The 13,322-nt window shown below is 61.0% G+C and overlaps 1 protein-coding gene across 3 annotated transcripts in view; it reads left to right on the top strand.

The window, feature by feature from the left end:
- The first annotated feature begins 466 nt into the window (after positions 1–466).
- RAI1 (retinoic acid induced 1) overlaps positions 467–13,322 on the top strand; it is a 107,572-nt gene continuing 94,716 nt past the window's right edge. For all 3 annotated transcript variants that reach the window (XM_036837599.1, XM_036837598.1, XM_036837594.1), the window contains exon 1: positions 467–867. The gene's annotated coding sequence lies outside the window, so the exon portion shown is untranslated. The remainder of the gene's footprint in view (positions 868–13,322) is intronic.

The following is a 13,322-nucleotide window of genomic DNA, read 5'->3' as shown; positions in this document are numbered from 1 at the left end:
CCTCACGTGTGGAAGCATTTGTTTGCTGTCTGTCTCTGCCCACCAGGGTGCCAGCCCCATGACGACAGGACCACTTGTCTCTGCTGATTTTGCGTCCAGCGAGGTGCCAGTAAGTGAAGAAATCATGCTCGGCGGCCTACTGAGCTTAGAGGTCGGAACGTTTCCCAGACTGTGAAGGAGAGGTCACAGGAGGGCTGTGGTGGGTGAGGGCGGGAGCCTGGCCCAGGGACCCGGCCAGAGCCTGGGAGCATCTGAAGACCGGTGCCGGTCCACGTCCTCCGCCCGAGGTTCCGGCCCCGACCCCGACCCCGGCCCGCGAGTCCTTGAGGGCCCCCCCGGAGTCCCCCGGCCAAGCCCCCTCCCCCCAGGTCCGCGGCGGGCGCGGGCCGCCAGGGGGTGCTGTCGGGGCGCGCGGCCCACCTGGCTCCCGGGCGGCGAGCGAGCGCAGCCAGGCGGCCGGGAACTTTTCTCCTCGCGCTCTCGCCGCCTTCTCCCCCCGCGCGCCGCCCGCCGCCGGCTCTTCCTGCGCGGAGGGGACCGCATTTCCCCGCGGCCCTGCGACGCCAGCAGGCCCGGCGGTGCGCAGCCAGGGCCCGGTCCCCGCGCCCCGGGCGCCGCCCCTGCCCGCGGCTGCGCTCGGAAGGCGAGGTGCGGAGCGAGGCGCGGCCGGAGCGAGAGCGCGCCGAGCAGGCCGTCCAGCCCGCCGCCCGAGCGCCGGCTCGAGGAGGGGGCGCCGAGGCCCACCCTCTTTCCTGCCTGGCTGCTGGCCGGCCGGGCCGCCGCGTCCCGACCCCCATGGCCGCCCGGGTCTCCGGGCAGAGAAGTCGCAGCGCCAGACCCCGGGCCCCCGAGTGAGCGCGCGCTGAGGTGAGCACCGGGCGGGGGGGCGGGGGGCTGCGGGGAAGTGCTTTGTGTGCGGGGGGCGCGAGGTCACCGGATGGCCGTCCGGGGAGCTGCGGGGTGCGGGCGCGAGGAGCGAGGGTCGCGGGTGCGGGGGCTGTGCGCGCGGTGGCGCCGGGGGTCAGCCGAGTGCGGGTGGGGACCGGGGCGTTCGCGCGGCGCCGGGGCCGGAGGCGAGCTTTGTGAGTGCGTCCGGGTGGGGGGCGGGGAGCCGACTTCTCCGGGGGGACTCGGGGCCGGGCGGGCCCACGGCGTGGGAGCCAGGGCCTCGAGGGACGGCGAGGGCCGTGGTGGGGAGGGGTGGCGCGCGGGGCTCTCAGCGGAGCCCGCGGCGGTGCCCCCTCGCGGGCGGCGGCGCCCGGGCCTGTGCGCAGGCCGCGCGACCCGGCAGGAAGCGGCCCCGGAGGCCGGGGAGCTCCGACGCGGGCAGGCCTGGGGCGCGCGGGCCTTTCGGGGTGACGTCACGGTGGGGGCTCCGGCCACGCGAGTCCCGTGTCCCCGGACGGACGGCGGCGCGCCGGTCGGGTCCCTGGCCCCGCGCCTCCGCGCCTGGGAGGCAGGGGACCCGGGAGGAGGACGGGGGGGACCGGGCGCAAGGCAGTGTCGCCGAGCGCGGCGGGGGGGGAGTTGCAGGTCGCGGAGTTGACATTTGGAGCCTTGGTCGCCGGGGGCGGCCGAAGAGGGGCGGAGGGGAAGCGAAACACCAGACAGGCCCGAGGCCGCGGCGGCCCCAGCTTCCTGGGGCGCCCGTTTTCCCAGCGAGCTATTTCCCTTCTTGGGCTCTGGGTCGTCCTCAAATCCACGCCAGGGGCCGGAGTGCGGCCCGAGCCGTGCCCTGGTTCGGGGAGCCCCCGACGGGCGCGGCGCTGGGGCTCAGGGCCTGAATGGAGACGGCTGCCGAGAGTAACAATGCGCTACTGGGGGGCTGGGGGAGGGGAGGCAGCGCGCCTGAATGGCGACCCGGGCCCCGGGCTTCCCAGGCTTTCCGCAGGCTCCGGTCCGGGACCCATGCGGGACCCTCACGGTTCCCTCCACCCAGAGTGCCCCCCCCCCATTTGTCTTCCAACGCAGCGGCGTGTTGAGGATTCAAGGGCATTACATCTGGTTGCAATCCAGTTTCATGCCGCTGTTGGGCTGTTAAGACCTCGCGCTGACGTCAGAGCAGGGGAATTACTTCTTTTTATTTTATCTTTTTTTAGTTGTCTGCTGCCCGGGGAGGGGAGGCGGGGTGGGTTAGGCGAGTTCTGATGTGGAGGCGCCAGCGCCGTGGGAGCCCCAGGCTGGGGGCTCTGCCTCTCTCCCCACACCGCATCCTCCATTCAGACCTGGCTCTGCCTGGGGTCAGGCCCACCCTGGGTGGGGGCAGCCCTCGCTGCAGACTCAGTGGAGGCCCCTCCCAACTGACCACACAGCTGCATTTCCAGAGGCTTCCCTGGGACGTGGCCTCAGGATCTGGAAGCTGGAAAGGAATCTTCTAGTTTCCCACCCCTCCCCCTTGACAGTGAGGGCCTCAGGAGTGTCCAGAAGGGAGTCCTTAGGAAAAGTGGCCTTCTGGGTAACAGAGGAGTGGACATAGACGTTCTGATTTGGGGGAGGCTCAGCCCCAAAACTGTGGCAAAGGCTCTCACAGGCAAGAGGCTTGGAAAGAAGGAGAATGTGTCCAGGGGTGATCCTGGCCCCAGAAGCCGAGTATGGAGTGGGCTGAGTGTGACCTTTCCCAACAGCCAGAAGCTTCTGTGGCTTCCTAAACAGAGGGGTGTCACCCGCTCCGTAAGGGTCTTTCTCTCCCTGTGGACCAGGAGGCCCCTGCAGGCGGGGACCCTGCTTATTCCTCCTTAGACTCTTTAGTCTGGACTGTGGCTTCCAAACCCTCAGCTGTGACTTATAGTAAGAAATGCATTTTAGGTCACAATTCCATTCACACCCACTGTGTGTAACGGAAAAAAAAGTTTAGTGAAATAGCTCTTTACTCTGTTATGTAACCTGGTTTGATACTTTCTGTTCTAGTCTATTTGGGTTTTGTTTTTTTTTTTAATTGCTTTCTGTGACCCACTAAATTGATTTCATGATCCACTAATGGGTCCTACCCAGAGTTTGAAAAAACAGGCCTAGAAAATGAGTCTGCCTTCTATTCATTCAACAAACATTAATTGAGGCCCTGACAGTTTCTCTCAATTTCTTCTTTTTGAATTACTCAGGTAAGACATGGATTTGTTCTCATTGTGAACAATGCAAATAACCCAGAAGTACACAGAGTAAAAGTGCCCCCCCAGGTAACCCCAGTTAACACCTTGAATCTGGTTTGCTGTTCTCTTATGCATACATGGATCATATACACAAATACATAGTTTCCTCTTACCCCAAACGAGACCGCCCCTCAGGCCCTTAGTGGTCAGCTCCCTTTTCCTTCCTGTTGTCTTGGCGGGGTCACAGGTGGGGTGCTCCAGGGCAAGGCTTTGGGTGACTCCTGGCTCCACCACGTCCTGAATGAGTTGCTCACCTCTCTGTGCCTCTGTGTCCCCATCTGTGCAACGGGGGTAATAACAGCACCAGCCTCACAGGACTGTGGTGAAGCTTTAACAAGCGAGTGAGTCCACGTCAACCCGTGAAGCTGAGAACAAACAGTACTTGTCCCAATAAACGTTAGCTGCCACTGTCACCATTATTATCACCACTGTCTTCCCATGGCCGTCCACGTTTGCACCTCGTTGCTTTAATGGCGCCTGTGGCTGGGCAGGGATGTCCCCCCAGCGACGTGTGGCTCCGCAGGCAGGACCAGGCGGAGCCCTGCACGCCGGGCAGCGTTCCTTCGGGAGAGGCACCTGGGCTTACTGGCCCACCAAGTATTTTCCAAGGGCCCCCCGTTTCAAAGTCCTGTGCTTAATGCACCTGCCTCCAAGGTCACAGCCCAGGGGTGAGAACCAGATGGTACCCAAGGGGACAAGTGGGAGCTCGTGCCAGGTCTTGGCAGGAAGCAGGGCCTCGCACGGAAACACTGGCAGGTGTTCTGGGGACAACGAGGGAAGGAGTGGGTCGGTGTCTTTGGCGGGACTTGGTCACGCGGGGAGGGGCAGAGGGGACCACGGAAGCCAGTTCCAGGGTGGCGGGCAGGTAGCCTGAGCTTTAGGATCCAGGGGTGAGTACGTCCCAACTTGACCAGAGTTGGGGCTTTGTGGAGGTGGGGGCTTCCTGGCAGAGGGGGCTTGGAGCAGGTGCTTGGAGCACAGGTAGGGGATGAGGGGGCGTTGCTGGCAAAGGGAACACACCAACGATCCTTCGGCAGCTGCAGCGGGCATGGCCGGTGTCCTGTGGCCAGGAGGGAGGACTTGGCTCAGAAAGAACGTGGTGGGAGAGGCTAGCTGTTGCCGCGGCCTCCTCACTGGCCTCCCTGCCTCCATCCTGCCCCCTCCCAGCGTGGGCCACACTGCAGAGTGCCCTTTCTCAACCACGGCAGTGACTCCCCGGGGCTCCTGCTGCCCTCTGAATCAAGATCTGCTCTGGAGTCCTTCCCACGCCGTGCGGGCCTTTCTGGTCCTCCGCCTGCTCTGGCCCCACTCAAGCCCCGTCCCCTCCTGCCACAGCCGAGCCCCCTCCCAGGATGCAGCCCTGGCATTACTGCCTCTGTACGTTGGCCCAAGCTGTTCCTTCCACCTGGGCTGCCCTTCACCTTCCTCCCTGTGTCCCGAGACCCAAACAGACGTCCTGTCCCCTCCTTCTCTGACCTCCACGGCAGAACTGAGTCATCTCCCTTTGTCTACGGCTGAGGCATAGCGTTTATCACAGAATTATCGGTAATTCTGTCGGTGTCTGTCCTCCCCAGGAGGCCAGGGCATCCAGGCCCAGAGCTCGGCCGCCTCCTCTCTGCGGCCCCAGCTCCAAGGGTGAGGCCGGGGGCGCAGGGCGCTCAGAAGTCTTCCCGGCAGGAAGGGCCGGGTGAGGTGGGGCGGGGAAGCCCAGCATTGTTTCGGGGGCCCCTGTGGGATCTTGGGGATTCTTGGGGCGCCAGTCAGGGGATTCTGTTCATCACCCTCAGAGGAGACGGGCAAGGCCAGAGAGGGGCCCCTGCTCCTTCTGGGGGGCCGAGGAGAAACTGGCTCGTCCTGTTTCCCGGGATTGAGGCAGAGCCGTGCCCCGTGCCTGGGTGGGTCACCGGGATCCGAGACTGGAATGTGACACCAGGGTGGGTGCCAGCAGCTGGAGGTGCAGATGAGGCTCGGCTGCCAGAGGAGAGCTTTTGCTCTACTGGTTCTCGAATCTGTGTGGATAGTGTGTGTGGTGGTGGGACACCGGTGGTGGGGCGGGTGGGGAGGAGGAGGAGAGGGCGACGTGGGAAAGGACGCCTAGTCAGGAAGGACAGAAGGACGGGCCAGGAGCACCAGGGCTCTGGCGTGACCAGCCGATCGTCGCTCACCCAGCAGACACCCCCTCCCCGCCACGTTTCTGCCCCTTGGCCCTGGGCTTGCCGGCCCCGGAGATGAGATGCTCAGGGCCGGTGGACAGCAGGCGTCCAGTTTCTGCATGGTGATCGGCCTCAGGGGGAAGGGGTCCCGCAAGCCCGGAGGGGAGCTGTCAGCTAGGAGGTGTAGGGGCCCAGTGGGGGGGCTGGGGCCTCTCAGGGTGAGGACCGGCCCCTGGCTGGGGGTCCCAAGGGAGCTGGTGCAGACTACGCCGCATTTGGCCCCCTCTCCTCCCGTCCCCTCCCTGGAGACATGCCTCAGTCCAGTCTGGGCAGCAGGGCTGAGCAGGGGAGCGGCCCTGGGTTTGGAATCAGGACAGGGTTTGAGTTCCAGCTGCTGCTTCAGGAAAGTCACGCCCTCTCCATCCCCCCTCCCCCGTCCCCCCCACCGCCCCAGCACGTTTCCCCTCCTGTCCGAGAGGGGGCGGTAACTGCTGCATTCAGTGTGCTCTGTGATCTGGAAAGCATGGGGTCAGAAACACAGGCCAGCCCGGGTTCACATCCAGGTGCCACCGTCCTTTCAGGGGCTCCGTCTCCCCCCCTTTGAAACGGGCACAGTCACAGGCCCCTCCTGGCTGCTGGTGCGTGGACTCGGCAGGGACCAGTACTCTTTCTGCTGAAGGACTGTGGGGGAAGAGGTCGCTGTTATCACTCCTCCCCTAGCCTTCCCTGCGGCGATGTTGGCCCAAACCGGGAGTTTGGTGCCTGTTCCTTCCCCAGCCAGGCTGAGGTGGATGGATTGCGTGTCTCTGTCCCCCGGTGGGGCAGGTGAGAATTACAGTTTTCCGGCCAGAGTTTCTGTTTGCAAAGGGGCTTTGCCCCGGTGCTGTAGGTGGACTTGGGCGGCAGTGTAACCACAAACCCATTCATTTCTTTGTGCATTCATTCATAAATCACATACTGAGTATCTCCCGCACACCAGGGTGCTGGGAACACAGCCGTAAACACAGACTTTTTGGCCGTGAACACCTTTCAGAGTTCAGCTGCCTGGGTTCACATTCTGGCTCTGCCGCTTGCAAACTCAGACAAGTTACTTATTTGCTTTACTCATCTGTAAAATGGGGGAAATGGCAGCGCTTGCCTCATAGGGTTGTTAGGGGAATTAGTGAGTTGATGCAGATAAAATTCTTAAGACAGAGCCTGTTTTAATACATAGAAATACACAGAAGGTGCTCGAGGATGGTTCTTTTTTATTCCTGCCCTGAAGAATCTCAGCACCTGCTCGGCACTGAGGGAAGGCAGTCCAGCCAGGGCCTTCCGGAGAGGGGTGACACCCGGAAAGGGGGTGGCAGCCCTCCGAGCCCCGCCCCCAAGCCCCGGCCCAGGCAGGCCGCTGCGCCAGGTACCTCTCCAGTCAGACCTTCCGTGCGGCCCTGGGGCCAGGTGTCTGCAGCAGGAGCCCAGTGGGTGAGGCCTGTCCACCTGGGAAGGTCTAACTCTGCCTGCACCAGGTGGGCTTCAGACTTCGAAAAGTAATTTCAGTATCGAGGGTTGAAGCTGAACAGGTTTTCTGATTGACATCCTCAGTTGCCAGAGGCCAGCAGACCACCTCTGGATGTCCTCAGGCAGGTTCCTCCAGCTCCCTGGGCCTCTCTTTCCTCATTTATAGACAGCAGAAACAATAGTACCGACATCATCGTTTCCCTTTTAAGAGGATTGAATGAGATGATGCCTGTAAAGCACTCAGCTGTACTTGGCACATAGCAAAGTGCTTAATGATGTTGCCTATTAGTAATAATAATTCTCAGAAAATGTAAATTAAAAACCATCTGAAAGATTTCTTCTTGGGCACTTACGGCTCCTTAGAGGTGTGAAGTTGTAACCCTCCCACTCGCTAATAGGACAAAGAATTGTTACAATGATGCAGAGACTTTGAGGCCCAGACAAGCTTAGCTGCTGAAGCAAAGTCACACGGGAGCCCAGGGCAGGGTGCGGAAGGGAGAGCAGAACTGGGTTTTAGTCGGGTGCTCTCTGATGCTTTGAGAGTTATTCCTGCAGCAAAATGGTAACTTGTGATCAGCACTGATACACAGCTGAGGTCAAATGGGCCTGTACTCTGGAAGCTTCTGGTCTGCCAGGGAAAATGAAATTTGTACATGATTATGATAAGAGGAAAAGAGGTAAAATAAAAATCACCCTTTCTACTGGGGGAGGAAGGGAGAGTCGTGCATTCACTCATTTTGGGGGGCGGGGTGCCAGGCCTCAGGGCAGCGGTTCTCAGCTGTGGGTGATTTTGTCCCTCAAGGGACGTTAGGCACTGTCTGGAGACATTTTTGGTTGTCTTCACGGGGGGGGGGGGGGACGCTGGCATCCAGTGGGTCGAGGCCAGGGATACTGCTTAGCACCCTGGGATATACAGGACCCCCCCCTCGCCCGCAACAAATTACCTGGCCCCAATTGTCAACAGTGCTGATGGGGTCTGAGCCGCCTTGCCCTGGAGAAACGGGTGACTACATGGCGGCCACCCCTGCCCTTTTGAAGCCCACAGTACCTGAAAGACACGATTCATAGATGTGGATTCAGTTGTGATCGTGTTGCAGCTAAGAAGGCGCTCCTCGCAGGGGAGGCCTTGGGGGAGGGCTTCCAGGCCGGGGGCGCGGGTGCAGCCCAAGCAAAGGCAGAGAAGCAGAAAGGCGGAGGTGTGTGGTGGGAGGAGCAGACGCCTAGTGTGTGTCTGGGGCGGCAGCAGACAATGACCCGGCCCCAGGGCTTCCAGAACCGGAAGGCCGAGGACTTCTCTGCTTTGCCTGGTTTGAGGCAACTGCGTCTCCTAGCATGCTGTGCTCTGGGGGACTGGTTGGGGGTGGGGGGAGTGCTGCCCTCCGAGGGGTCCCAGCTCTGCCCCTTCCCTCATTTGCATCCATCTGATAGGTGGGAAAGAGAAGCAGGAAAAAAAGGAGAGGAAGAACAATACTTTCATTTCAAACGCAGATAGGGATAGGGGAGATGGGAAGGAATTCGGTTTAGGGTACCTTTGAGAGGAATTCGGTTTAGGGTACCTTTGAGAGGAGCACAGAAAATCCCCACCATGGCCCAAAATAGCACTAAAAACAGACGTTTTGCCAGATCAGACTTAACTGAGTGGCTCTCTCTTGTCGAGTCCAGCAGGATGTGGATGGAGCTGGCTTTGTTCCCCTAGGGTGACATTGACCTTTGGGGCCCCCTCCCTGGCAGATTAAACAGAGAGGCCCTGGTCTCCTGGACAGGACAGGAGCCTGGGGAGCTCAGCTTGAGCGTTCCAGAGGGCCAGAGATGGTGGCAGGGGGCATGCCCGGCAGCAGGGCCAGATGGGGGAAGGCAGAGGTGCGAGAGGCCTGGTTCCTCTAATAAGTGTATGCCTGGCTCTTTGGCTGCTGAGAGGGATCGTGGAGCAAAGCCATCATTTAATGAGTGCCTGCTTTTGTGCTTGGCACTGGGTGGTCCTCTCTAAGCCTTATTAACCGCCTCATACAGATTATCAAGGAAACTGAAGCTCAGAGAGTTTAAGTGACCTGCATGAGGTCACACAGCGACCAAATGCAGAGCTGAGATTGGAAACCACATCTCTTGGGCGCCAAAGCCAGGCCGTGCCTGCTGCTCGCTCACCTCCTCATGGTGGTCACTCATCCAGTCAGCAGATAATGTCTGACTGTGAGATAGTACTGTGACCTGGTGGGAAGTTTTTAGAGTCAGAAGTGGGCTTGAATTCTGACCGGAGCAGTTTTAGTCTCTGGAAATTGGAGCTTCCTTTCATCTGTCAAGCGGGCATAACCACACCTTTACCCTGGAGTTGCTGTAAGGGTTAAACTCTGCATGGAAGGGGACAGGAAGGGGAAGAGGGAGGCCCCGGGAGGTTAGGACCTGCCCTGGGCCACCCAGCGCGGCAGGGCGCAATGAAAGAGCCCTGGGTAGAAGGAACCAGGCGAGATTGTGGTATCTCCGTGCAGTATCGGTGTTGGGTTTCTTTATTTGAACCGGGAGAGAGGGCAGCCCCACTCTGCAGGTAGAAAAGGTGGTGTGGAATGCGGGTGTTTATTTTTCTTTGCCTGTGAAAGCCTTGTTTCAGCTCAGGCCGATAGGGCTTCCCAAGACACTGCAGAGGGTGCCTGCCATGCTGAGGGGTCTGCCCAGGTGCCTGCCTAGGGTGGGCACTGAGGGGGCACCTACCAAGCCAGGCTCCCAGTGCAGCCTGTGGACCCCCAGAAAGAGTGAGGGTGGGTGAAGGCCATGAAACTGGGGCGTCCCTCTGCCTCCTCGAATTTGGCGTTTCTGGTCCCATTCATCTCCTTATCTCTGGCAGCCCCCTTGGGTTGCTGGGAAGTCAGGGGCAGCCTTCCTGATTGACAAACAAAACAGGCCTTGCTCACAAAAGGAGAGGGGAGGTTGGCTGGACCGCTCTGGCTCCCCTCCCCCTGTCCCAGCCCCTGGCTGCAGGCATCGCTCCTGCCCCACCCAGAAGACACCCTGCATTCTGAGAGGCAGTGAGGGGGCTGCAAAGCCATTTTCAGTCAGATCGCCCTGGCTGGTCCCCAGCCTCCAGCACTAAGGAGGTGGATTCTAGGAACGACGGGGTGGCCACGAGGCAGGGCTTGCTGTATGGTCGGCCCCTCCTTCCCTTCAGCAGGCTGGGAAGGCAGCATGGAGAGGAAGCCAGGCCGGCAGGTAGCAGAGAAAGACATCGGATCCAGGGGGAGCAGCAGAGAAAGCAAACAAACAGGGCTTTGTGTGGTTGTAGATTGGCGGCTCAGAAGGGAAGCCGGCTGGTGGGAGGGGGAGAGGGAGGGGGAGGAGGGGACCGCAGGCCAGGCCAGTGCTCTGGGCAGATAGGTGGCTGGAGCAGCCCAGGCTGGGTGGCCACGGAGCAGGGAGTGCCACTGTGTGTGGACAGGCGTCTGGAGTCAGCCTGGCCGAGTCCCAGCCCTGCCACTTCACTCCTTAACAGATCTGGGCTTGTTTGCCCACGTACCCGGGCAGAGCCACTCACACAGGACTGGGGAGATAAGTCATCCGGCCCGACTGGCCTGGCCTGTCGTGTGAGACCCCACCCTATGGGGATGCAGGCCAAGAAGGGGTCAGGGTCTGCCTGGCGGGCTGCCAGCTTGGCTGGGTCTCCTGGGAGGGCACTGCGGGGGCCTGGACGGCAGCCGAGCAGAGGAGTTTGCACTGTCCAGCAGCAGATGCCTGGCGTGTGGGTGGGCAGAGGCCAGCATCTCGGGCCCCAGGCCCTGGCGCGGAACGTCTGCACTGTGGTGGAGGGGCCATCTCGGGGCCAAACCCTGGATCCTAGCGGGGCTGGCCCGCCTGTCCAGGAGCGCGCAGCTCCAACTCGGGGAGGGCTTGGCAGGAGCGGGCAGGCCAGACACGCAGGCAGCTGCATTATCGCCTCCGGGGCCATGTCCTCTCCTCCCCGACCTCGGGAGGGCAAACGCCCGCGCTTTCTGGCCTCCCTTCGCTCCCGGCGGCGCCCCCACCGCGGCCGCGCCGGAGCCTCCGCGCGTCCGAGCGGATGAGCGCCGCTGGGGCCGAGACCGCGACACGGGGAGGGTGGGGCGGGACTGCCGTTGCGTCGCCATGGCAGCGCCCCTCCCGGCGTGCCCCGCGCGGCCGAGGGGCGGGGCTTCCAGGCCCTGCCCCTCACCTCGCCAACCCGCGGCTTCCGGGAACCCGGGCGGGGGGGCGGGGTTTTCAGGCCCCGCCCCTCACAGCCCGCGGCTTCCGGGAACCGGGGCGCGGGGCGGGGCTTCCGGGCGGTCTGGCTTCGGCCGGGTTCTGCTCCCGCGTCCGGTGCCGGTTGCTGGGGAGCTGCGGCCGTGCGTCCTGCGCTGCCCTGCGGGGCGGGCCTGGGTTTAGCTCTGCCCCTCGCCCGCCAGCCGCCGCTCCTGCTTGGCGCCCCTTCGGGCCTCGGCCTTTCGGTGGCCCGCTAGTCACTCCCGGGCTGCCTTCTCTCCCGGGGCACTCGCTGAGCTCTGACCGCCCCCACCTGGCTTGGGCAGGCCGCTGGACGTGGTGCAGCCTTGGGCCTTGGAAGGAAGGGGGGCTCTGGGCGGGGGCAGTCGTCCTTGGCCTTTCCCGAGCCTCGCCCGGGGCACGCGCACCGGGAGGGTGAGAATGGGCTTCAGCAGCTGCGGGAGGGACTTGATATGGAAAAGAACTTCTCAGGCCTGAGCTTGTTAATAAAATCACCAGGTTATAAACATGTTGATTTTAGAAAAACATAAAAATGCCGTAAAACAAGTAAAAATCCCGTATAATTCTACCCCCAGGACACACCATTGTCAACATTTTTTCTCTAGGCATGTGGTAAACAACATATGATAAATGTAATAAATATAAGATGTGGAGTCATGCTATATATTTGGTTTTGTAAGGCACTTGGTGGTTTAATACCTTTTTTGTAATCACTATACAAGGAGGACAGGCTTATTGTAGACTTTTGGAAAATAAAACAGGTTAAAAGAAAAGCAGTTCACCCGAACTCCCAGTCTCCAAAGGCAGCTGCATTTGACTTCTCTTCGCCCCCCGTTCACGGGGTCTCTGTTTAAGTATGCCGCCACTCCTCCCCTGTGTACCATCTGACATCCTGCTTTTCTCCCCTCCTGTTGTGGGACCTGCTCCTCTTTCCTGAGTCTGTGAGTCTGGAGGGAACTGCAACCAGGTCTTGGGAGAGCTTCAGACAAGAGTCGGGCTGGGGGGCTGCTTCCTAACTTAGTTCGCCCTCTCCCCATCTGCCGACCCCAGGAGCCCTTCCCCACAGCCACTCACTCTGATCGGCAGCTTGGGCAGGGGCCACCCAGCCTGAACAGGTACGTTTAAGACTTGTGGCCCTCGCTGAGACCCAGGCTCCAGCCGCAAGGCCACACCGAGGTCCCAGACCTCAGCCTCATCCGGGGCCTCCTTTGCCCAGCACACTCGGACTCAAAGACCCCTTGTTGGTCCTGTGGCCCACCTTCTGCTCCCTCTCTACCTCCTAGGAGCAGGTTTCTGCTGCCCTGGGCTCCTTAGCCTCTCCCCGGGGGTGTGCGGGCCTGGCACCAGGCGCAGCCTCCCTCTGCCCAGCTGCCTCTCGAGCTACAAGCTGCCCTTGCCCCCATCCGTCCCTCCTGCCAGGCCTTCTCTTCCCCATTCCTCAACAGTTCGATTCTAACACATCCCAGCCCTGTGTGAAACAGACCTTGGAAAATCAGAGTTGCCAAGGATGGATTGGCATTTAAAAGGCATCCAAGGGTTGGGAAAAGCCGAAGAGGCAAGAGAGCACAGGGCCCTGTCCCTGAGCAGCAGCAGGATTTAGTGGATGGAAAACCACAGAACGCTCCTTTCCCTGGAATAACACCCTAGGCAGAGGGGCGGCGGGTGGGGTACCACACAGCGTGCCCCATTGGCCACCACCTGCCGTCACTGCCGTGTGCTCTCCGAGGTGAAAAGATGCGGGAGGGATGTTGGGAGCCTGCAGCCGATGGCCCTGTAAATTGTATTCTTTCAGCAAGTTTGTTCATGTATAAAATATGTAAGGCCTGCTTCACTTCACCTGCAGCAAGGAGGCGGCCGGGTTGGGGCTGAGATTGGTGCTCTGAGCGGTTTACTTACCTGGAGCTGCTCTTCTGGGCTGGGCACCGCCTGCCATGTGGAATTTAACCAAGTAGCAAGATGGGTGTGTGTCTGTGTGTGTTCCTGGGCTTGGGGGCTGTGTGTATGTGGCGTGTGTCTGTCAGTCTTTGGGGGGCTCTGTACATGGAGGGTGATGGTTCCTGCATCCAGGCATGTGTGTGAGTCTGTGTGTGTCGGATTGCTGAGAGTGAGCTCGTGTGTGTGATTGTGTGTACAGTGGGGTGTCTGTGTGTGATCTGTGTGTGTACAGTGGGGTGTCTGTGTTTGTGTCTGTGCGTGTGTGTCTCGGTTGGGAAACGAGTTGAGGGGAGAGGTTTTGCGAGCGTGTCTTGGGTGCTTACATGTGCGGTGGTGTCCACGACGGGGGGGAGGACACACGTGC

The sequence above is a fragment of the Balaenoptera musculus genome, chromosome 20 (genome assembly GCF_009873245.2).
Source record: "Balaenoptera musculus isolate JJ_BM4_2016_0621 chromosome 20, mBalMus1.pri.v3, whole genome shotgun sequence".
Lineage (NCBI taxonomy): Eukaryota > Metazoa > Chordata > Mammalia > Artiodactyla > Balaenopteridae > Balaenoptera > Balaenoptera musculus.
Note: the sequence above shows the minus strand (reverse complement) of the source record. Positions and strands in the feature narration are given on the sequence as shown.